The sequence below is a fragment of the Leptonotus elevatus genome, chromosome 15 (assembly GCF_054856555.1).
Source record: "Leptonotus elevatus isolate MCC_2025b chromosome 15, RoL_Lele_1.0, whole genome shotgun sequence".
In the NCBI taxonomy this organism is placed as follows: domain Eukaryota; kingdom Metazoa; phylum Chordata; class Actinopteri; order Syngnathiformes; family Syngnathidae; genus Leptonotus; species Leptonotus elevatus.
In genome coordinates, this window is record NC_141253.1 from 8,231,168 (window position 1) to 8,253,958 (window position 22,791).

Sequence of the window (22,791 nt, forward strand, 5' to 3'; positions counted from 1 at the left end):
ATGTCTTTTAAAAATGTCATACATATTTTACATCGCTCAGTTATATTTAATCGTGTCTAGTGCCCAAAGATCTTCAGTCCGAAGGAAAGAAGTTCCACGATATTAAAGCCAGAGCCTCAAGGACAGAGTCTCCTTTAAACCGGCGAGCCCTAATGAGAGGAGCTCAGTGGGGCTATAAAGACTGCAGCAGGTTACTTATGCAGGTCGACACTGAAGTAAGTAAGGACAGCATTAAACGTGATAATATTGAGGTGTTACAATTACTTTCGTCGTCTGATCACCTGTGAGCCTGGTTGTGCTAATGTTGTCTAATTTTGTTTTGAGTGCTGTACATCTGTTATCATCAGCGGGGGGGGATTGGGAAGTGCATGAAGGTGAACGGTGCAAAAAAAGAATACACTTTGCGAAAGAGAGAAAGTGCAACCGGCTTAAATAGATTGAGCCACTAGTAATATTGCTCCCCGGATGACAGTCAAAAGCCACATTCAGTACTCCTTCTGCCTTTTATCAATTAATACAAGAAAATGTCGAGTATGGGAGACTGCATGAATAACTTTTGGATACGTACAAGATAATGTGTTTTTTAAAAGAGCACCCAAATCACAATCTGTGCACCTTTCGCAGTTGAATGAAAAAGAGGACAAGCTTAGTTTGTTTGTATTGGGCAGCAGTAAAAATATGAGTAATATGTATTTCATTTGTAGCAATGATTTAACCATGACTGTCCGCACAATACAACAACACACACTGTATCTATCACACAGTAATGATGGACATGGCAGATTCTGACTAGGGCCCGGTATTGCCAACAATGTGTGTCATGATACAAGGGTCGCGAAACGAGAAATATTGTGATCCACGTGTATCCCGATACATGGCCTTCAAGCTGTCATCTCAATATTTTACATAATTTTGCTTAAATTTTTATGAAAACACCCAAATGATGTTATTGTGCCGTATGGCAAAAATGTCTTCTACTTGTAATATTAGCAACGCTTCCGGTTTACCGACAGTTCTGTGTCTGGTCAAAATATGCAGCTTTCTTGTGCAATATTGATTTTGACGCCCCCATATCGCTACGTGTATTGTAAAGGGCCGCGCAACGATATAGTCCCATATCGATTTTTTTTTTTTTAGTACACCACTAATTCTGACTAAAGTATGTTAAAGAAGTTGACTTCATTCTTCTGAAAAGTAGTCTTGCGTAACCGTGATTCAGAATGGTGTACATGGTTCCAGATTGTAGTTCGTTTGAGCAGGTGGGAATTCTGGTTAAGGAAGCCAACTAGAAATTTGCCCCTTGGTTTGATAGAAATCACTCCTGGGGTCAGTTGGTAGAAATGGAAGAGAGTTTGCAAAGTTTAGCAATTTGTCGTGTTAGAATTGCCTGCAGTAGAAATGAAGCTTCATGAAGCACTTGTTATATATTTTTTCACTCCTAGATGGCACTATTGGTTTAAAGATGCAGCGGAAATTCAAACAATTTAAACCAAGAGCATCATCTAGAGGAGTACAAATAAAAAATCACAAGTGCTTCATGAAGCTTCATTTTCCCATCACTAACCTGCAGTAATTTAATACAACTAATCTTCACTAAATGAGCAATTTTTTTAAATAAGCATCAAGCAACGTCCTATTCAAATGCAGCAAATGCCCTGCATTCATCTCCATGCGTTAAGCAGATGGTAGGATGAAGACAAACGTTTGACATTATGACATCTGAGCCTCCAGCGATATCACTTCTAAGGAGCTCCAATTTGAGGATGGAAAATAATCCTCGGCACAAACACACCTTGCATAGAAAACACTGACATTTTGTGTTCACCTTATCAGTGCAAGTAAATGTTTGGCTTAGTCCTCATGGATGCTCGTGGGCCAGATGATGTTGCTGATTCTGGGAATAGGGTGCCGCAGGGCCCAACGGCTTGTTGTTGTGTTTCATCCTCAGTCTGCTATTGAAGAGGATTCTATCTGCACGACCCAAGATAAAAACCTAAGACATGCTGATAAGCAATGCATATTTATTATACTCAGTCTTTCTTTCACAGACACACTATCTCTATCCATCTTTCCCAAGACAGCCCAAATACAAATATGTGTTCTATCTCATTTGATCACACACTCTTTGTCAGCACAAGTCACATAAACAGTGTTAACCATACGCCGGGCAAACAGGATGATGCAAGTGTGGAGAAACACTCCAAGGCTGCATCTTCAGATGGACAGTAAACACTGTATTTTATCATTTTCTTAGGGGTGAAACTTTCAAGAACAATTTATTCCAAGATGCTCTTTGCTAAGCGTCAATGGAGCCACATTTACAGTGATATTCGTAATTTTTAAACGTTTTTTATGTTCAATGCCGTTTTTTAAATATTATATTATTTATTAGGGGTGTGCAAAAAAATCGATTCTCATAAGAATCGCGATTCTCATTTAGTACGATTCAGAATTGATTTTAAATGTCCCAAAATCGATTTTATTTAAATTATTTTATACTGTCTTGCCTTTGTCTGTGTGTGCCTTTATTTGGAGCGCTGTTCATGTTGTACCCGGTTTGGCCACTGATAGGCAGTGTGGTTACACGCGTTTTAATACACTGTTAAGTTGTAGCCACTGAGAGTAGAAGGAAAAAGTCCCGATCAAGTTATTCCAATAGGTTTTAGGTGAACTAATGAGTGCACACGCACACATGCACACACACACGCACACATGCACACACACACGCACATACAAGATAAAAAATATAATAAAAAACAAACATATAAAATAAAAATAAAAAGAGAGAGCAATGATGATGACGTGTCGAATCGGTAAAATTACCGAATGAACAATACTGAGCTCTCAAGAGGAAAAAAGAAGAAGTTATTCCAATCAAAGTTTTTTTTTTCAGCGTGGAACCGTTCTTTTGAGTGATAAAAGTGCCGCGAGTAGCGCGCTAATTAGCATTAGCGAGTCAGACAGGAGTAGATCATTACAATTTCTTGCACATCTATAGATTGAAGCAAAAATCATTGGCCATCAAATCATTTTGAATTAAAAAATCGTTCATAATCAAAAATCGGTTCTAAATCGATTCGCAGGCCCAAAAATCGGAATCGAATCGTGACACATTCAAAGATTCCCACCCCTAATATTTATGTATTTATTTTTTCTATTATAATATTAACTGCACGTGCATATTCTTAACATGTAGACAAAAAAGAATGAAACGCTAATATATGTGTTACATTATGATCTATTTAATTAAATACATCATTGATGACAATGACAATAAAGTCTTCACCTTCACTGTGTATTGTGTCTTTGTGGTAAAATGTTCCAGGCTTTTTGATCAATAGTCGGTTAAATAAATGTCTAATTAAAAGACTGCATACTTGCAGTAGGTCTCTGAAGGGTTAATTATGGGTTCAGGGACTGAAACTTTGAATTGTTGATCTAAAAGAGCTGTTTCTATAACTGCCACTGTTTTTGTTTAATGGGGAATCCTACTAAATTCTCTTATGAACAGTTTTAGATGAAAGGCCCATTCTGAGTGGATTGACCTCCATTCGTCTTAAATGTATTTACATGAAAGTATTACTGTCAGTGCGCTAAAAGATTTGCCAGATCAGCTCTGACTTTCAACTCCGATCATCTTCTGTATTCACTGTTACGACCGTTTGGATGACTTACAAAGGGGGGGAAAAAAAGGGCTGACATTTAAAAAGCAGTTTGTGCGTGTGGTCATTTAATTAGGAACAACAGTTAAAATAAATCATGCAAATATATTCAATAAGATCCTAACTAAGTTTGGCTCTGGTTTATGTGGTTTAAGTCTGCATGTCCAAGGAGTTCGGAATCATTTGGCTGAATATGACCAGAGTTTGAAAACCGCTTATTCCTCACTAGGGTAGCGGGGGTGCTGGAGCCTATCCCAGCTGGCTTCAGGCAGTAGGCGGAGCACACCCTGAACTGGTTGCCAGCCAATCGCAGGACACACAGAGACAAACAACCATTCACACTACGCACAGTTTAGAGTGTTCAATTAACCTGCCATGCATGTCTTTGGAATGTGGGAGGAAACCGGAGAAAAGCCTCGGCACGGGGAGAACATGCAAACTCCACCCAAAAAGGCCGCAGCCCGGACTCGATCTCTCAGCAGACGTCAAAATTTAGCAGTAATAAATGTAATAATAATGCATATATTTTTGGAGACTGGGGTCAAGTTGTATTTTACAATTTTAAAAATGTGCAGAATTAATACAAGTTACTTCATTTTAAAGATAAAATATCTCTTAATATGAAAAGAATAATGCACTGAGCTGTCATCAATGTCTTACAAATGCAATTATGCCATCTAGTGGCAGAACAATTACCTAAACACAAATCAATATCACAGTACAGTACATCTTTTTAATTTTAACTAAATTTTATGAATTATTATGAAATCACTGTATCAATGACTAAAAGATGCAGCGATATTTCTACTAGTTTAAAAAAAAAATCCGCTTTTATGTTAACAAGAGTATGAAAACTTCATTTTGTTGTACATTTAAAACAGATATAAAATTTGCTATTGAAGTCATGCGAATAATAGCTTGCACGAGAAACAAAAAGAGGCCCTTTTTAAACACATTGGTGACTAACGAATGAATGCAGATGGTGGGATCCAATCGTACATCAGGCGTCCTTCCTTGGTACCGATTGGTGGGTCGAATTTCAATTTCAGCCGAGCTACAGCGCAGGCATTTTGTATCATACGAAACCTGCATTTTCACATTATTGAATTCTGCATTGAACCCGTCTTAACAATAAACCCCAAGACATTGCTCAGTGCAGTCTATTAATGTAAATTATCCTTTTTAATTTGAAGTATAAACCGATTAGAGTAACATTTGGTGAAAAGAACCAGGATTAAAACCCATCTTGAATGTGGCTTCTGAATGTCAACCTACTTCATTATAACTCATTGTTTACAACGCTTATCATTGCAAGACAATGCGGCAGAGTAAATTCAAGACACTTGGCAGTGGCTTAAGGTGAATGACATTTTGAATGCAGCGTGTAAAGTGTTTATCAGCGGAGAGCAGGTCCAAACTAATCCGTCCGCCCGTTTTACTTGCTATTATCACAAACAGTTGTTGTGCAAAGGTTGCCATGACGGTGGTGTGACGTGTATCTTGGGAAATGTGCCCTTAGAATGGGTTAAATCAAATTCATTGTATTTTCTAATTACGTTTATTGTCCTTCTATCCTGTCTGCACGGTGGCCAACAGGTTACACATTCACATCTGTCTCACAATTATGAGGTTGTGGGTTACAATCCGGGTCCCGGCCTCTCTCTTTGTGGAATTTGCATCTTATCCCTATGCCTATGCCTATGTTGGCTTTCTGCGGGCGCCCTGGCCGTCGGTTTGAGATTTAGGACTGCATAGTGACTTATAATATAGGTTTTTATCCCATATACATAAATTACTGGAAAATATGTCCTCAAAATACAATCTGATGAATGCAATACTCCTCCTTATGTTACTTGTGACCCATTTCAAAATTAAGTGTACCTGTCAGCGGGTATTCCAGTGGAAACGCCTCAAATGTGTTGTTTTCCCTTGTTGTTGTTCCTTAAACGTGTCCTACCTGTATTGCAGCTGAGGCAGGTCTGCAGCTGAGGCAGGTCTGCAGCTGAAGGTCAATTTTAAAAGGTTTTCATTACTGAAAAGGTCAACGCTTCCACGTGTGAACCACTGCTGTGGTAAAGACGCCTTAAACGCAGAGGAAACTAACAATTTTTTTTTTGCTAGAATAAGGCGCTTTTTGGAATAAGGTGACCATATTTTGATTTCCAAAACAGCGGACACTAGGCCCGGCTTCGAGATACATAAATGATACTCAAAAATTACTCAAAAATGCCTTACATTTACTACTTTACCAGTTGAACGAGCCTAATACAAATGCAGTCAGTTTGCCCCTTAATACGCCTCGGAGCAGATGGCAAAGGTAATGGTGTGCAAAGTTGACACATACAGTATGTTTCCGTGTCTAATATAGTTGCGGGTTGGAAATCTCAAAGCTCTTTTCTTTGATCCTTCCTCGGGTCTCCTGACAACCTCACGACTCTAGCTGGATTCTGAAGTATTCGGTTTAGGTGAACGGTATGGGATTTTTAATAGGTTTTAGTTGAACTAATGAGTACACACTCACACGCACGCACACATGCACATACTCACGCACATACAATATATATATATTTTTTTAAATAAAAAAGAGAGAGCAATGATGACGACATGTCGAATCAGTAAAATTACCAAATGAACAATACTGAGCTCTCTCAAAAGAAAAAAAAGGAAAGCTCATATGGACACAAAAAAAACACAAAAACCATGTACGAGGCGGGAGTTCATTTGCAAAGTTGACCGAGTTACTTGTTGGACCCGAGAAAACAGGATGAAATATGAAGCAAGAATGAAAGCTCCACACTGGTGACCTATTTTTTTTGGTATATGTATTTAGTATCCTTGTGAAGCTACTGTTTTATCATTGACATTATTACACCGAAAAGATAGTAAGAAATATTTTGTCAAAGCTGGATTTTCACGAGAAGAATTATTTAGAACATTCTGTCATTTCTTTTTTTATTTGTCAAGTAATTAGAGAGATGTATGTCATTTGTTGTATTTTCTACACAAACTGAGAAATCAAAAAATAAAATAGGTATAATGTATGGCATCTTTGAATAGTAAAGTTTGAATATCATTTAAGTATTTATAGAGGGCGGGCCGAGTCCTCTTTTTTGAGAATTGTCACCCGAGTACAGTGGTTGTCAAAAGGGGGCACGTGAAGGCGGGTACGCGAGATTTCAAAATATATTTATAAAAATAGCATCAATGCCAAAAAAGAGAGCTTGATCACATCAGTTGCTAACTGTCCATTTATTTTCAAACCTATTATTAAATTCAATAATTTGCGCAAAAATAGTAATTGGTGCAGTTTTTCACTTCTTCTTTTCTTTTTTTTACTCGCGACTACCACGTCCGGCCCAAAGGGTAACTGCAGCATCTGTGTCAGGCTCGCTCATGGTGCGCGTGCGAGTGCGTGCACGATCTTAAAGCAACAGCCACATTTGACAAATGATGACATGACTTCAAATGAGGTGAGGAAAACTCCGCCCCTCCCCAAATAAACTATGGAGTGCGAGGGTCCCCACACTCCACTATAAAAGGAAGATAAAAGCTGATAGATGCCATCAGAGTAAAACAGTCAAGGCTCTTCGTACTCATCTGGGCATTGGTGGCGCATGCATGATGTAGAAAAAGTTTTAATATTACTTTTTTAAACGGCACAATGCACCTTTTGCAGAGATATTTTAAGGTGATTTTTTTTTTTGTGTGTGCAGTTTCTGCTTTTACTTCAAATTAAGTTACAGATCTGTGCTATAATCCAGTTTTGTTGATATAAGTATTTTTATATGCAGAAATCCATATTTATATATTTTTTCTTTCTTTAGTTATATATATATATATATTTTTTTTTTTATTATTTTTTTTAAAGAAAAGAAAAAGTTATATATTTTTATTTCCAAATTATTCTAGAGATAGCCTACCACTACAAAGGGAGCTCCAAAGTTTAATAACGATAAATAAGACACTGGTGTCACAGCACTCTGTTTTAAGTGACCCCCCCCCCCACCCCCATCCAAATGTGTCCTGGTTAGTGGGTACTTGGCTTAAAAAAAAAAAAAAATAATAATAATAATAATTCACATGGGGTACATCATTGAAAAATGGTTCAGAGCCACTGCTCCAGTACGTGTTTTATGCCATTGGTGTTTGGACTGCTCCCTACACTACTGTGAGCGGTGGCTAGGGGGTGCAATGTGGACATGATTTGTGTGTAAGCATAGAATGAGAGAGAGAGGGGGGGGGGGTTGAGAGAGAGAGAGAGCGAGCGAGCGAGAGAGAGAGAGAGAGAGAGAGAGAGAGAATGTGTGTGTGTGTCGGTAATGTATTCCTGCCTGTGGCTGGGCTGGTCACATGGGGGATAGCAGTCTGTTTAAAACAGCCTCAGCTCGCTCACTCAGAGCAGTGCAAGACACAGAGACAGATGCGCACGTTGCCTCTCTCTTTCGCACAAGCGCGCGCGCACACATGCTCACGTAAGGAGACGGCAACTTTCCTCCATCGGACTGACACAATAACACACCCCTTGCTACACTGGAGGAAGAGGATAAGGAGTGACAGATCAGGAAAAGCAGGCAATAAAGAGGAGGTTCCCAGTGAGTAGCCAATTGATTTTTTTTGAATGTGAAATTTTAATTAGTGTTTGGATTTTTTTTATTATTATTTTTTTTTAACACACTCACTGCTGTGCTTATCGGTGCTGTCCGTCCAGGACCCTGACAAGAGGCTGAGAGTAGCAAAAGACTTGCTTGAATGGGACTGTGTGAATGAAAGAAAGGAACGTGGCATTCAATATGTGGCGCTGGCGCAACCCTGGGATACATCTCCATCAATCTGTCGCTCCGCCTGTGGGAGCTAATGCTGTTAATTAGCAGCGTGCGCTTGGAATGAAAGGAATGCCATTGCGTCCCGGCCGGACTGGGGTCTGCTCCGGACTTTCTGTGCGAGAGTCCGTGTGCGCGTGTTTTTTTTGGATGCATTGATGTTGTGGTCAGGTTGTTAAGACGCAGAAGCTGATCTGGCTGATAGGAGCCAGTTGATGATGAGATTTGAGGACCTGTCAGAGTTTTGTGTTCTCCGAGAGGAGGATTTGGGCAAGTTGGAGTCAGTCCTCTTCCCTGTGGTTCTGTTGAACTCTCTGTCCCGACTCGCTGTCTATAACACTTCTTTTGCTCCGTCCTTCGGTCTCTTTGACAGGCTCTCATCGCTCCATCGTGATGCTCACGTTTGCTATTTTCTACTTTTATTCAACTCCTATCTCATACACCGTCCTCTTTCGACAAAATGGCATACGATGTGAAATCTGGAAAGTGAGAGGATTGGAGTTGTGAGGAGAGGAATGAGGGAGAAAGTGGAAGGAGCGGAGAGAAAGTGGGGCGGGGGGGTTATTGAAAAGGCTGACACTAGCTCGGACAATTAGCCTGGGGAGTGTGTCCTGGGGTGCTATTCTGAGAGGGGCTTTGGCCCCTGGGCCCTGGGCGCTGGGTCACGGGATGCCTTGACCCCTCCAGTCGACAGCTAGGCATGGGAGCCATTATTAAGGTCTGATTGATTAGCAGTGAGCGGAAATCCCTTTTCTCTTCACTCCTCGGGAGAAAAAGACGAGCACTTTTTGTCCTTTTGCTGGTGCTGCCGCTGATTTAGGATTGAAGTGTCTAAAAATGACTTTGGCTCATATTTCCAGGTGCACTGTTGCACTTGCGCTCTTTTCAACAAGTTTGTGCGCACGATTGGGTGAGCATAGTATTTATTTCGATCACAAGACAGACAGACTGCATCTATTGACTGATGCTCAAATTTTTTTTTTTATGATGGGTGTACTTGCACTGTTTGCTGATGATGCATCATACAGAAGTTGTGGAGGAGAACGCACGGAAGCGCGAAAGTGCCAATGTGCAGTAAACATTTCTGACTGGTGAGTATGTTTGAACGTGTTTCGAAGTACGTTAAAACATATTCAAAATGCTCAAATGTGCAAGTCAATACCCTGTTGCATTATGGGGGGGAATACTAAACCTAGATAATACACTGAAGACATAATCATGTTTTTTGTATTAATTTTTGAATTTTTTGGTATAATGTGGGCCAAATGCTTAAAAAAATAGTTTTTCTTTCACTTGCACATGCGCAAGTAATATCCTGTGGCATTATGGGAAAATATGCTATTTTTGTAGCATTGTAGCCTACAAATACTACAAATGTATGTTTGAACCTATATGCATTTAGGTTAGAACGTATTTGTGAGTAAAACATATTTCAATATGTTCAAGCATACACGTGAGAGTATGTTTGAACGTACTTGTAGGCTAAATGCTACAAGCATAGCATATTTTCCCATAATGCTCATGAGCAAGTCAATGCCCTGTGGTATTGTGGGAAAAAAATGCCGCACCTAGATAATACACTGAAGACATAATCATAAATAATGTTTTTTTCTTACATTTTTGAACGCATTGGTATAATGTGGGCCAAACGCTTAAAAAACGTTTTTCTTTCACTTGCGCAAGTAATATCCTGTGGCATTATGGGAAAATATGCTATTTTTGTAGCATTTAGCCTACAAATGCTACAAATGTACTGGCGAATATGTTTGAACTTACTTGTATATACGTTTGAACGTACTTGCGAGTGTGTTTGAACATATTTCAACATGTTCAAACGTACTCGCCGGTCCAAAATATTGACTCCACATTGGCAGTTCCACGCTTCTATAAGAAAGTGCAGAAACTAGGCAATTAAAAAAAGATGTGTCGAAAATGTGTTACCAACCCAAAAGTAGTGAGGCAAACAGTTCAGTCTGTGCATTCCCTTTTTATTGTCTCTCTATCTCCTTTCACTGCTTTAATCTTGGCTTCCCATTTTTTTCCTCACCCTTGCCCCCCCCCCCCCCCCCCCTCCTCTCTAGACTGGGAGTTTAGTGTGGTGTTTAGCCCAGCTCACGGCTGATCAAAGCAGGACGTGTCAGACTAGGCTTAGCCCGGGCACTCCTAATGGAGCACCGTTTTCATGCCTTGTTGGTGGTGGGGCAGGAGGGAGACATGGGAGTTTTTTTTTGGGGGGGGGGGGGGGTTGAAAGAGGAGGGGGCACAAAAAAAAAGAAGCAGAAAACAAGTGGCAGAGTGAGCTGAAGGCAGCTCGGCCAAGTGAGAGTGAAAGGGTCTCAAATAAGAACAAAGGATGATATGAAAAACGCAAACGCTGGAAGGAAAACTTATAGGCGACTAAAATAAGGCTTCATAAAAGCGAGCAAAGAAAACTGTGGATTCCAGAGTTGGCTGCACATACTTGTTGCATCCAGCAAGTGCATTCTACTCTGAGTTTAAGAAACTAAGAAGTGTAAACTTTGCAATGTGTCTCCAACCCAGGTGCACCGCATTCTTATCTTTTCTTGGACCCTCACCACCTCGACTCCAAAGAATCTCCTGAGGTAATCTGGTCATTTTGGATTGGACAGTTTAGGCCGGCACAGGATAGCTCCCACACATGGTTTGGTTTTAGGCTGGAAGCAACACCAGACAGGAAGAGGGCTTTGTGTGTGTGCGTGAGAGAGAGAGAGAGAGAGAGAGTGAGAAACAGAGAGAGTTGGGGGATACAGTTGTAGATAAGAACAAGAACTGTGTGTGTGTGTGTGCAAAGTGTGTCCATATACCTGCATGCCAGTGTTTGCCTAGACACATATTAAAACGGACTTTTAAAAAAGCTGTATTGGCTGGGGGGGAGTTGCACATCCTCTTTTAAGTACATGCAATTAAGTCATGTTTACTTAAGAAATTGATTTAACAGAGGATGAACTTAAAAGTGAAAATCGAAGAAAAAAAAACTTCACGGATGGGAGACGGACCACGGTGCTACTGAGCCATGCCTCCCCTAAAGCAAATTATCCTCAGGCAACAAAAAGTGACAGTGACTTATTAAAAAAAAAAAAAAAAAGCACTTTGATTCTATTCTTCTTATACAATTTGCTCCTCATCTTAGTGTTGGGGGGCAGCAGGGGGGTGTCTTAGTGGCTCAAACTAGCATCTCTACAACACAGGGATGTGTGGTCAGTCAGGTGAAGCAGGGCAGGCAGAGCCTCACCTGTATGCAAAGAGTTGGGGGGGAAAAAGATGATTAGGCCTATGTAAAATGATTTTCCATTTCAGTACTCTCGTTTGTGTTGTATGCAGATTTTCTTTGTTGAATCCAATAATGATATATTTAAATTGCTGAAAGTGCGTATTTCCTGTTCATTAAAATGACTGAGACGGCAGCGAGCAGTCAGCCTCACCTCAGAATAGCGCAACACAATCGCACAGTCGATTGGTAAAATGGTCGTAGATAGAGGCTATTGGCAAGTGCCTGTTCAGTCTTCATGTCGCCATTATAATGTTTTCAGACACTCGTAATACGCGTTCTGATTTTCTATATTGAGAGTAATGTATTTAAAGGTCTGACGATTTTGCCGCTTTATAATCGTTAGGTGGGTTTCCATCCACTTATTTTCAAAAATTGCAAAAAAATAAACCTGAATGGAAACACTAGAAATAAAAAAACAAAAAAAGCTTAAAATTCATAAAAATAAAAATAAAAATGACGGGGTTTTTTTATGTTGGAAGGGTGGATTTTAAATTATTTATTCATTATTATTATTATAGTTTTTTATATATATATAAGTAAACAATGACAAGATATGGATACATGTCACACATTTTGACAGGATATTACGTCACATGTACGATATCGCAATCACAAAAAAGTGACGCCGGACGATAAAGTATGGTATGTTTGCGGGGACGAAAGCATTCAAAAATCTGGAATTAATCAAATATAAAAGCCAACAATAATCTTTTGTTGACAGCCAAGTCAGCCAAGGTCTTGTGGCAGAGAGACGCTCTCATATGATGTCATCTCATGGCGCCGCACACACACACACACAGAAAAAACGGGCATACGTCACATGTTTGTTTTGACCAGTTTCACTAAATTTGCTTCATTTAGAACATTTGGGTGGAAACCCATTTCTGATGTTTGTTTTTTTCGTTTTCAAGATAATTTGGGTTGGAAGGAATTGGCTAGGATGTCCTTTTTAAGACATTCTTGTTGAAAGGGCTCTTTTCTCATTAATATCCCAAACAAATATTCAACCCCAAAGTTGGGTCAAAAAATGGACTGACCATTTTACGCGGTTTTTGACCCATCAGTTGCAAGCGTAAAAAAAAAAATTTAATCGGAGCCAAACACCGTTACCTGAATAATGAAAAAAGAATGAACGGTTTAGTATGGACGTCCTCAACCAATTTCCTCAAGTGGTTATGTATGTCAACACTTCATCGACACATTGCGCAATGGAACTCAGCACTGCCGCCTGCTGGCAGCGGCTGGGTAGTTTCTTGCCTCCACATGCACTTTGATCTGCTTTTCTGCCTGATTACAAAAATGAAATTTGTTACACGCATTCACTGCCATAAATGTATTTAAAAAATATATATTGTTAAAAGTTAGGGGCAAGAGGCGATTACATTTTTTAATTGTAATTAACCGAATTACTTCACCAGTTAACTCGCGATTAATCACAAATTTTATATCTGTTCTAAATGTACAGTAAAAAAAATTCTAGGTTTTCATACGGTTGTTAACAAAAGTGGAAAAATATGTTAAATAGAAATAGTTAAAATTTATTTTGACGTTTATAGCCGTCAATGGCAGTGAATGAATTACAAAAATAATTATTAAAAATTCGTCAGGCGATTAAAGTTTTTAATCCTAATTAATTGCATGACTTCACTAGTTAATTAATCACAAATGCCATATTTGTTCTAAATGTACAATTAACAAAATCTAGGTTTTCATACTCTTAACAAAAGTGGGAAAAAAATGTTAAACTAATAGAATTAGTTCAAAGGAAATTTTGACGTTCATAGCCGTCAATGGCAGTGAATGAGTTAATGTGTGTAAAAAAAAAATGGATTGTGAGTACCTGCACTTCTCTTAGTCCGATGACTTGAAAGGAAGATCTTTTGTCTGAAAGGATGCTCCAAGCAGCAGGCAAACTCCAACGCTTCCTCTATCCACCCTCTCTGGCTTTCTTTTTAGCTTGATATGCCACTTGCTGTTTGCTTTTATCTAAATGCACCTAAGGGTTTCAAAACATGATTCTGTTCAGATTCGGGCCCAATTAAGCTGCCTCACTTGCATTTCTGAGATGCGCATTGTGCTGTGGTTTCCTTCCATGAAGTTCACCCTGAGCAAGTAGACATGCTATGAAATTAATTATCACTGCTATCTATTTTTGAATAGTGAGTGGTTAACTCATTCACTCCCAGCCACTTTCACTGAAGCAACCCCCTTCGCTCCCGGCTGGTTTACTGGATTTTGACTGATTTTGCAAGGCCCACGGAATATTGTGTTCTATTGCTATAAAAACATGGAACCTACCAAAATAAAGATTAGAGTCTATGTATCTGTTTTCGTTTTGCAGCAATTAGCATTAGAATATAGCTAAGTTTCATCATTATTCACAAACCTATTAAAATCACTGGGAAATACATGGCCCTGGCTGATCTCTTATACTCTGCTGCTACCGGCCCTTTCTTGTAATAACCTCTTCATGTCAGAAGCTTATCAAAGCTTTTTGTATGCTCTAGCATTAAAAAAACAAACATAAAAACCGTACAAATCTGTTTTTGCGAGAGCAGGACAAAGTATTAAAAAACGTATTGAATGAGTTAAACTAATGCATCATAAATCTTCATAATTAATAACTCAAAGCTGAGCTTCGAGGGAACTGGTATTTTCTGCCTATATTGTATATCTTGAGTATATCGCGAGTGTCTATCACTGCTTTGTTGCCTGTCAACTGATGCTAACGCTCAGGGGTCACTTTTGTTCATTTATCTGCTTGGCTGATCTCCCCCCCCCACCCTTATCTACACGTGATTGTAGTTACTATAATGTGATACAGTATCAATGTGCAAATGGGAACGATCGAGAGCAGAGTAAATGTACCTTCAGGCTACATTAGAGCATGTTGGGAAGCAAATAGTATGCACATCGCAGGCATAAATGATGAAGAAGGAAGTCATTAGCCATCCAGCTAGCCCTAAATGTATTGATTATGTCGGACTAACCTTCTTACGCATACTTTCATTATTTCAGATTGCATGACCGATTGTTTCCTCTTTGCATGTTGACCCATCACTGATTAGTCCACTGAATTGATGACAATTTTTGTAACATTAATCATTAAACAAATATACATATGATGTTTGTTTGGGGATGAGTCGTGTCAGGCGTAAGCCAAAGCACGGCACTTTTTTGAATGCACTCAATTAATTGAGATTCTCTGTTGAAGTCATTGAATAGAGCTTTTTTCCTTGAACGTAGGAACATATAATAGCGCCGAGAGCTACTTGTGACTTTTTATTACTTTCACAAGACAAATATGCCATTTCATTACTTTCAGGTTGCACTCAGTTATCCTTGTTTCATTGAGGAAATTCACATCTCTGACTGCATTGAAGAAGTGCATTGAGCAGCGACAGATGGCTTTTGTGTTCAAAATGGAATTGCCGACGCTATTTTCTTCCCACATTTTCAACCCTGAGGCTTCCGGTCGCCAATATATTTACTGATCGTCTCGTCACATCTGGCCATCAACGAAATTACCGAACACGTCACAGCGGACCGACGAAACTGACTGACTGAGGTTGTGCTAAAACGAGTCTTGTATTAAAATGAGACCAAATGACCAAACGGAATGAAAATGCTGTTTACATGTGACGTAATCTATTCCGATCTGCCGTTTACATGTGCCACTGCGTTTGCGTAAACAATGACATCACTTAAGATGGAGCATGCGTATGTACTGTACTTTTTTTAAATTATTTTTTGAATGACCACATTAGCTGTTGCGGCTTTAAATCAGTTGTGCTTTTGTTTTTTCTTCTTCTTGCAACTATTATGCTCAATCTTATGCTCACAGTTTTTCTTTTTTTTTAAATTGGCAACCCTGTCGATTCCAGTTCAAATTTGGTCCACTTTTGATTGCCGCTGACATTTTTGTCCAGTTAGACATGGTCTGCTTGATGTATTCATTCAATTATATTTACCATGCAGATTGGATTATGTTGTGCTACATACATACACAGTCATTTCTTATACCTCCATCCATCCATTCTGTGTTCCGTTTATCCTCACTCGTGTGAGACGCGAAAGGCGGGCTACACCCTGAACCGTTTGCTATATCTGCAAACTTTGATTAGATCCGCAACGAGAGCCTTTACAATAATAAATAACATGAACACTGCAAAGCAAGGCCAAACAGTCCTAATTTGTATAGTGCATCTTAAAGATGGCCACATGCTTGCATGAGATAAATTCATATATATATATATATATATATATATATATATATATATATATAAAATGCTGTTTTTATTTCGTGTTTATAATAATTTATATTAGAGATGCACGCTAATACTATTTTCAACCGATACGATAAACCAATCATTTAGAAAGTACTGATGCTAACTAAGTAAGCCGATAATTGTTTGTGAACGTGTTAACTTGAGTAGGCCTATATTGCTGTCAAAATTAATTGATTAATTGACAAGCAATCAATTATCAAATTGACAACTATTTTAATAATCGAGTAATCGTTTGGATCCCCAAAAATGTATTTAAAATTGTCTAAATCCTATCAACGGTAATTGTTCACTGATTTCTGGAGTCCTTCATAAAAGAAGACTGATTATCTTCTGTTTTTAATCAAAATAAGATGTTTTTACTTTGGAAAAAGATGACCGAACCACTTACGTAGTAAAACATCAATCTCCCCTTTTTTTTAATCACTATACGAATATGTAGTACGAAATAAGCACCAATCACTGGATAATAAACAAAATAATCAAATTAAAAATAATGGAATCAAAGACAACCAGTAACTCATTTTGAGTTTGCCAAAAAAATGCAACAAAAAACTGCAAGGGTAACATTTTGGGGAGACACAGTAAAGAAAGCCCACACTGGCGACGCGCATTATGACATCACAAAAATGCGTTGCTACTATAGGAGAGGGGAGGGGTTGAGGAGTTGGGCACAACTTGAGCCACAACTACAACAATGCGGCACGTCTATTATTATCGGCAGATTTCTTCTTTCTTTATTTGTATGACGTCAAATTGGTCGAAAACTGCCGATAATTATCGTGCGTCCCTAATTTATATAATACTGCCTTTTTGATCATGTTATGACAAAGTGCATTGAAGAGAAAGATTTGAGTTACCAAAGTTGTGAGGCAAGTTGGGCATCAGTACTGTGGCAGGTACAGCATTGGCGGGTGACATATTGATGGAGGGAGAGGTGGAGGTCAAGAGGCCAAGAAGAAGTGACAGGTATGGCCGAGCCAAAAGGCCACGCGCGGCGCTCGGTTGAAAGACGAGAACAAACACTGAACACGTAAGTGGTGTGGCTGAGAGGCTGTTGGCGTTCGCATCAACATATGTGACACTGACTTCTTGAGGAAGACAGAAGAGAAAGAGGAGCAAAGTCAGCTTGAGAGGTTCACGATGAGGACAACACATGCCATTGTGACGTGAGAACACAAGAGATTCCACAATGAAGCAGATCCCAATTTGACTGAGAGACACATTCGAGCGTGAGTGGGAGAGAAGGACTGTGGTGGAAGACAAAAAAAGCAATAAGATAGAAGCCAACAGTGAATTTGAAGTTGCTGCCTCTTGCCTTGTCTCTTTGGTTTATGAGAACATAATGATTTACATGATACAGCTGTAAAATAGAAGCATAAGGGCTCAGATTATGTTTCTGAAGAGTTCAAATGCAAAGCGTGTCTCGGAACATCAACATCACTTTCAAAGCACTGTGACGTTCTGCAGACAAAAAAAAAAAAAAAGAAGTCCTACCCTCTTCCATACCCGTACGAGATGTCGTCAGATTGAATGCTATTTATCGACATATCCGTCTTATTTCTGCACAAAAAGATCAGCTGAAAGGAAAGGAGGAAATGATATGCTTAAAGTGCAGAAGTCTCGTTTGCTTATTAACAGCCGAGCAATGTTATGTTGCAGTTACAGTTTACACCTTGTGTGTGTGAAATAGAGTTTTACCAAAAGCTCTTGAATATACCAATACAAATTTTGACTTGTACTCTATTTATTTATTTTTTATTTTTTTAATTCAAGTCTGCTCTCTTGACTTGACTTCACAGCGGCGGCGTGTAGAAAATGTTCACACGCTTCTGGAAGTCCATGACTTGAATAATGTAGAAGGTTCCTATCAATTGAAGAACATCACCATTTTTTGTTTATTTTGATGAGAATGAGGTCAGGGATTTTTTTTCTTTTTTTAAATGTTTTGTTTGTTTGTTCTTGGTACGGTTGGGTCAGGAGGAATAATTCTAATGTTGACAATTCTCGTCATAACCAAGTTTATTTTAGTTAATGGAAACTAAATAAATAAATAAATACACGGTTAACAAATTGAAAATAAAAATGAAACCGCTTAAAAAAAAGAAAACTGATTAAAACATTTTACCTTAACAAAACTAAAAGCTAAATATAATCATAGTAAAAAAAATGTTTTGTCTTTGTCAATTAATTTAAAGGGTTAGCATGTAATATTTTACCTCATATAGTGGTGAACTAATAATTTATTCATGTAAAAAACCTTCCATTAAAACGTCAATTGACGTTAAGGACACGCCCACCGTATACCGCCAATCATGTCAACTATGTTTTTTTTTTTCTCAAAGCGCTGCTTTGTGAATGGGGCGGGGAAATGCAAAAACCCACTAACTGTGGCCAGCAGAGGCAAGATTGTATCTCTTTTCAATGGATTCCCAGGGTTTCAAATTACATGAAAACATGGCAGATCTTGGGAAATAGAACGTTTTCAAGGATGGCGTGAATGATCAAAGTGTAAATCTAATTCACAGAGCGTCACTTAACAAAAAATATTAATGTCAAAGTCACTGTTGTGCAGAAAATGTCTCTTTTCACAAAAAGTTATTTTTCTCGTATTTTTTTCCATTTTCGCTATTTTCAAATGGTGATTACCAAAGAACGGAATAAGGTTGAAACATACTTTTTTTCCAATGAAAAAATGGAATCCAATCTTTCATATGGTATCCACCATGTTTATGTAGTCAGAGCACACAATATTCGGTTTGCCTTGAAAGATGAGTGAAAATGCTCAAAATCGTCTGGCACTGTCAGGATTGTTCCTTGGATAACGTTTGGCAGTAAAAGAGTTAATTTCAATAATATACACAAAAAAAAAAGTTCTATCACATTATTATTATTATTTTTTTTTATATAATCGTAGGTCTGGTACAGTAATTAACTAATTATATTACGCCGCACCTTACAGGAAACTGACATGGATACCCAAATGAGAAGAAATTTGCGACCGTAGTAATTGGTGGTAGGCTTGCGAAGTGTGGTCTCTCCATAGTGCACCGTAGTGCACGTGCTTAAAAAATTCACATACTTTGAACGTAGGTTTTTGCGTTCTATTAGATCACCACTAGATGGCCTTAAATTCTACACACTGCCACTGTAACCTTAACTAACAAATCCACTCTGAAAGTAATTCAAACTAACAAAATGTAAAAAAAAAAAAAAAGGCTCATCGGGAAAAAAATAACTATAACGCAAATTCCAAAGCTATTATAACCCTGACCCAAACACAGCACAGTATGTTTTTACATATTTTTAAATATATTTAATATTGTCATGCAGCAGCTGTCCACTTTGAGTCGTTGCCTTTGATCAAGAGTCTGTATAGAGATTTTTTTCCTTGGGTGGTGAGCTTTTAATCTATTTAAGTCTGATCTTTTAACACTAATCAATGCTCCCTTTTATATTTTCCATTAGGTCGAAGAGGGAAGGGGATAAAGCATGACAATAGAGGCTCAGCTACGGCCACGTTAAAACAGAAAAAAATCCCAACCCTTCTCCCAAGGTGGATTAAGATGCTGGTTGACCTCCAATTTGTTAGGACTGAGAAACAATAATAATCCTCGGTCGACATGCGAATTTGCAAGAGAGGTTCAATTGTCCATCAAGTACTGTATATATTATAACAGACACTGGTGCGAACAGTGACTTACGTCTAAATAACAGTTTGAGGGTTTTCCACATCACAACAACGAGGCGCTCTAAAGCAGTCACCCCAGCTCTAAGCCCTAGCCCCCAGTTGTCAAATCAGAATATATAAATAAATAAATGCTCTTTCTTTCTCTTTGTGAAATGCAAACACTCATACTCATCAGCATAAAAAAAAAATAATGTGGGCGAGTTGATTCTTTTTTTTTCTCTCTCTCTCTCTCTCTCCATGCATTGCAATTGCCATCAATTATATGTGGGATTTCGCTATTCGTGCACTCTGAAAACAGTTGGGTCAAAAATAACCCAATTATGGATAAAAAAATGGACCAATCCACTTTATGGGTCAATTTGACCCAACTTTTTGGGTTGTTTTATACAAAATTACCCTTTTTTTTTACCCAAGTAAAGGATCTGACCAATATTTATGAGTTGTTTTTCACTAAAATACCAATTTCTTGACTCAAAGTTGGGTCAAATTGACCCATAAAGTGGATCGGGTCATTTTTGATCCATAATTGGGTTACTTTTGACCCAACTGTTTTTAGAGTGTGGGCCGGTCCAGTGCCTATCCCCCGTGAATGGTGGCGGTCAACTGTAAATACAAAAGTTTTTTAAATAGATTTGTTGCTCCAACGTCTGATTGAATCCATGATCGGTTATGCTTTTGTTTTTTGTTTTTCTTCGAAACTCACTCTCTAAAAATAGTTGGGTCAAAAGCAACCCAATTATGGATAAAAAATGGACCGATCCACTTTATGGGTCAATTTGACCCAATTTTCTGGGTTATTTTATACAAAATTACCCAATTTTTTGACCCAAGTAAAGGACCTGACCAATATTTATGAGTTGTTTTACACTAAAAGACCAATTTCTTGACTCAAAGTTGGGTCAAATTGACCAAAGTAGAGGAACCCATAGTTGGGTTATTTTTGACCCAACTGTTTTTAGAGTGCATTGATTGGGGATTGGCCAAAAAATCCTGATTGTGTAAAGTAGCAGACTGTGCTTTATAAGTGTTTTTTTTTTTGTGGAGTAATTGACACAACAACCCTCACCCCATCACTTACCCATCCTCTCAGCTTGCACACATTTATTTTACCACACTTAACTGACAGCATTTTCTCCACAGGAGTGTACGGGGGTGTTTTTTCCAGCCTACTGTGATAGTTTATTAGCAATGTCTCCTTTGATGGTTACTTTGCACGCTTGATTATGGCTGAAAGGGAGTGGGCAGGGCCCTGGGGTTCCGTGGAAGTCTGTCTAATGATATTAACAACATCCTTTATATCGTAGTCAGTGCTTGCAGGGATTGGCGGAAGGGGTAAATAGAAGGGATCAGAAGTAAAGGAAAGAGGGGCATAAGGTATTTGTCAAAGAAAACTAACGTCACCCTTGCGTTGGATTGGTAAGATTGCCCTAATCAGAAGCGGGATATTTCACACAATGTTGGTACCAAGAGTTCATTTAAGTAATTATTCATATCATTATAGCATGCGTAATGGTACAAAATCCCTGTGTTGAGGAAAGTCAAGCAATGAGGCAATCTCCTGTGGAGATTTAGCCAGAAGAAAAATAAAGGAAGGAATCGATTGACTGGAGACTGGAGTGAAAATAAACGGCACAATTATGAGAGATGGATCCCCTCGACAGGAATGACCCTGGTCCAATTTGAAAAGGTTAGACATTCCTACACTTCACATATTGTAGTGAGCTGTCACCCTGCCACATGTCATTTTTAATCGAAAACTCACAAATCCCCTAGCCACCATGTTAGGGGTCCACTTGGGGATTAGCCATTTATTAATAATACATATGTGTCTGAAAGCAGAAACCAATAGTTGTAAACACTGTATGTCGTAATAAACAATTCATGGAACTATAAAATACCATTGGCATGAAAAGGTTTTGGGGCTGTGCACTGCACAACACAGCCAATAAAGTCTGCTTATATTATATTTATGCATACTGTTCTAAGAAGCTGCATTTGGCTGTCAGTCAGTCAGCTGGGACAGGCTGCAGCTCATCCGTGACCTGAACAAGTACAAGTGGTATAGAAAGTGGATGGATGTTTGGCAGACACTGGATTCACGATTCTACCATGTTGCCAATTTTATATTTGGATTTTTATTTCAATAAATCAAAGTTTTAGATGTAATTATACTTTATAATCATATTTATATTTTATATTTCATTATTCGGGGTGTCAGGCTATATATATTTTTTAAATTATATTTATTTATTTATTTAATTTATATTTGTTAATCGTTTATATTTTTTAATCGTTATTAATCACAAGATTTACTATTACTAACAGTTGACTTACTATTAATCGCAAATTTGTAAAAAAAAAAACCACTTTAAAATATTTTTTGCTAAGTTTTCATAAACTTGTTAACATAAAAAGGGGGAACAATTAAACTAATAGAAATATGGCTGCGTCTTTTAATCATTCATACAATAATTTTATAATAATTCATAAAATTGAATAATATTTCTGCCACTAGATGGCATAATTGCATTTGCAAGACATTGGTGACAGCTCAGTGCATTTTTCTTTTCATATTAAGAGCTATATAACCTTTAACTTGAAGTAACTTGTGAAATTCTGCACATTTTAAAAATTGTGAAAGAGAACTTGACCACAGTCTCCACAAATATATGCATTATTATTCAATTTATTACGGCTAAATTTTGACGTGGACGTGGATGTGAATTCCCCCCGTACAGGCTTTCAAAGTAAGAGACGGTCATTAATCGGCGTTAAAGGAAAATTCAATTAACTCAAAATTAAAATAGTTCAAAATTAACACACTCATTTTGAATGATATATTTTGTTACATATTTTCCACATAACATTTTATTGAAATAATATGCCTCAACCATAACCATCCAACTTACCCGGCACATTCTCAGGAGAACACAATCAGTTGGAACACTCAACAAAAAGCCTGTTGAAGTCTATATACTCTACTAGCAGCATAACATGAATATGGCCAACCACTAAATCAAGTTATTCAGGACATCACATC

The 22,791-nt window shown here is 38.2% G+C and overlaps 1 protein-coding gene across 4 annotated transcripts in view; it reads left to right on the forward strand.

The window, feature by feature from the left end:
- The first annotated feature begins 8,011 nt into the window (after nt 1-8,011).
- The window catches only part of cntfr (ciliary neurotrophic factor receptor), a 203,945-nt gene continuing 189,165 nt past the window's right edge, over nt 8,012-22,791 (forward strand). The window contains exons 1-2 of one of the 4 annotated variants that reach the window (XM_086097749.1): nt 8,013-8,254; nt 11,024-11,085. The gene's annotated coding sequence lies outside the window, so the exon portion shown is untranslated. Of the gene's footprint in view, nt 8,255-9,184; nt 9,201-11,023; nt 11,086-22,791 lie in introns of those variants that run through there. The other 3 variants (XM_086097748.1, XM_086097747.1, XM_086097750.1) reach the window with 3 other exon arrangements.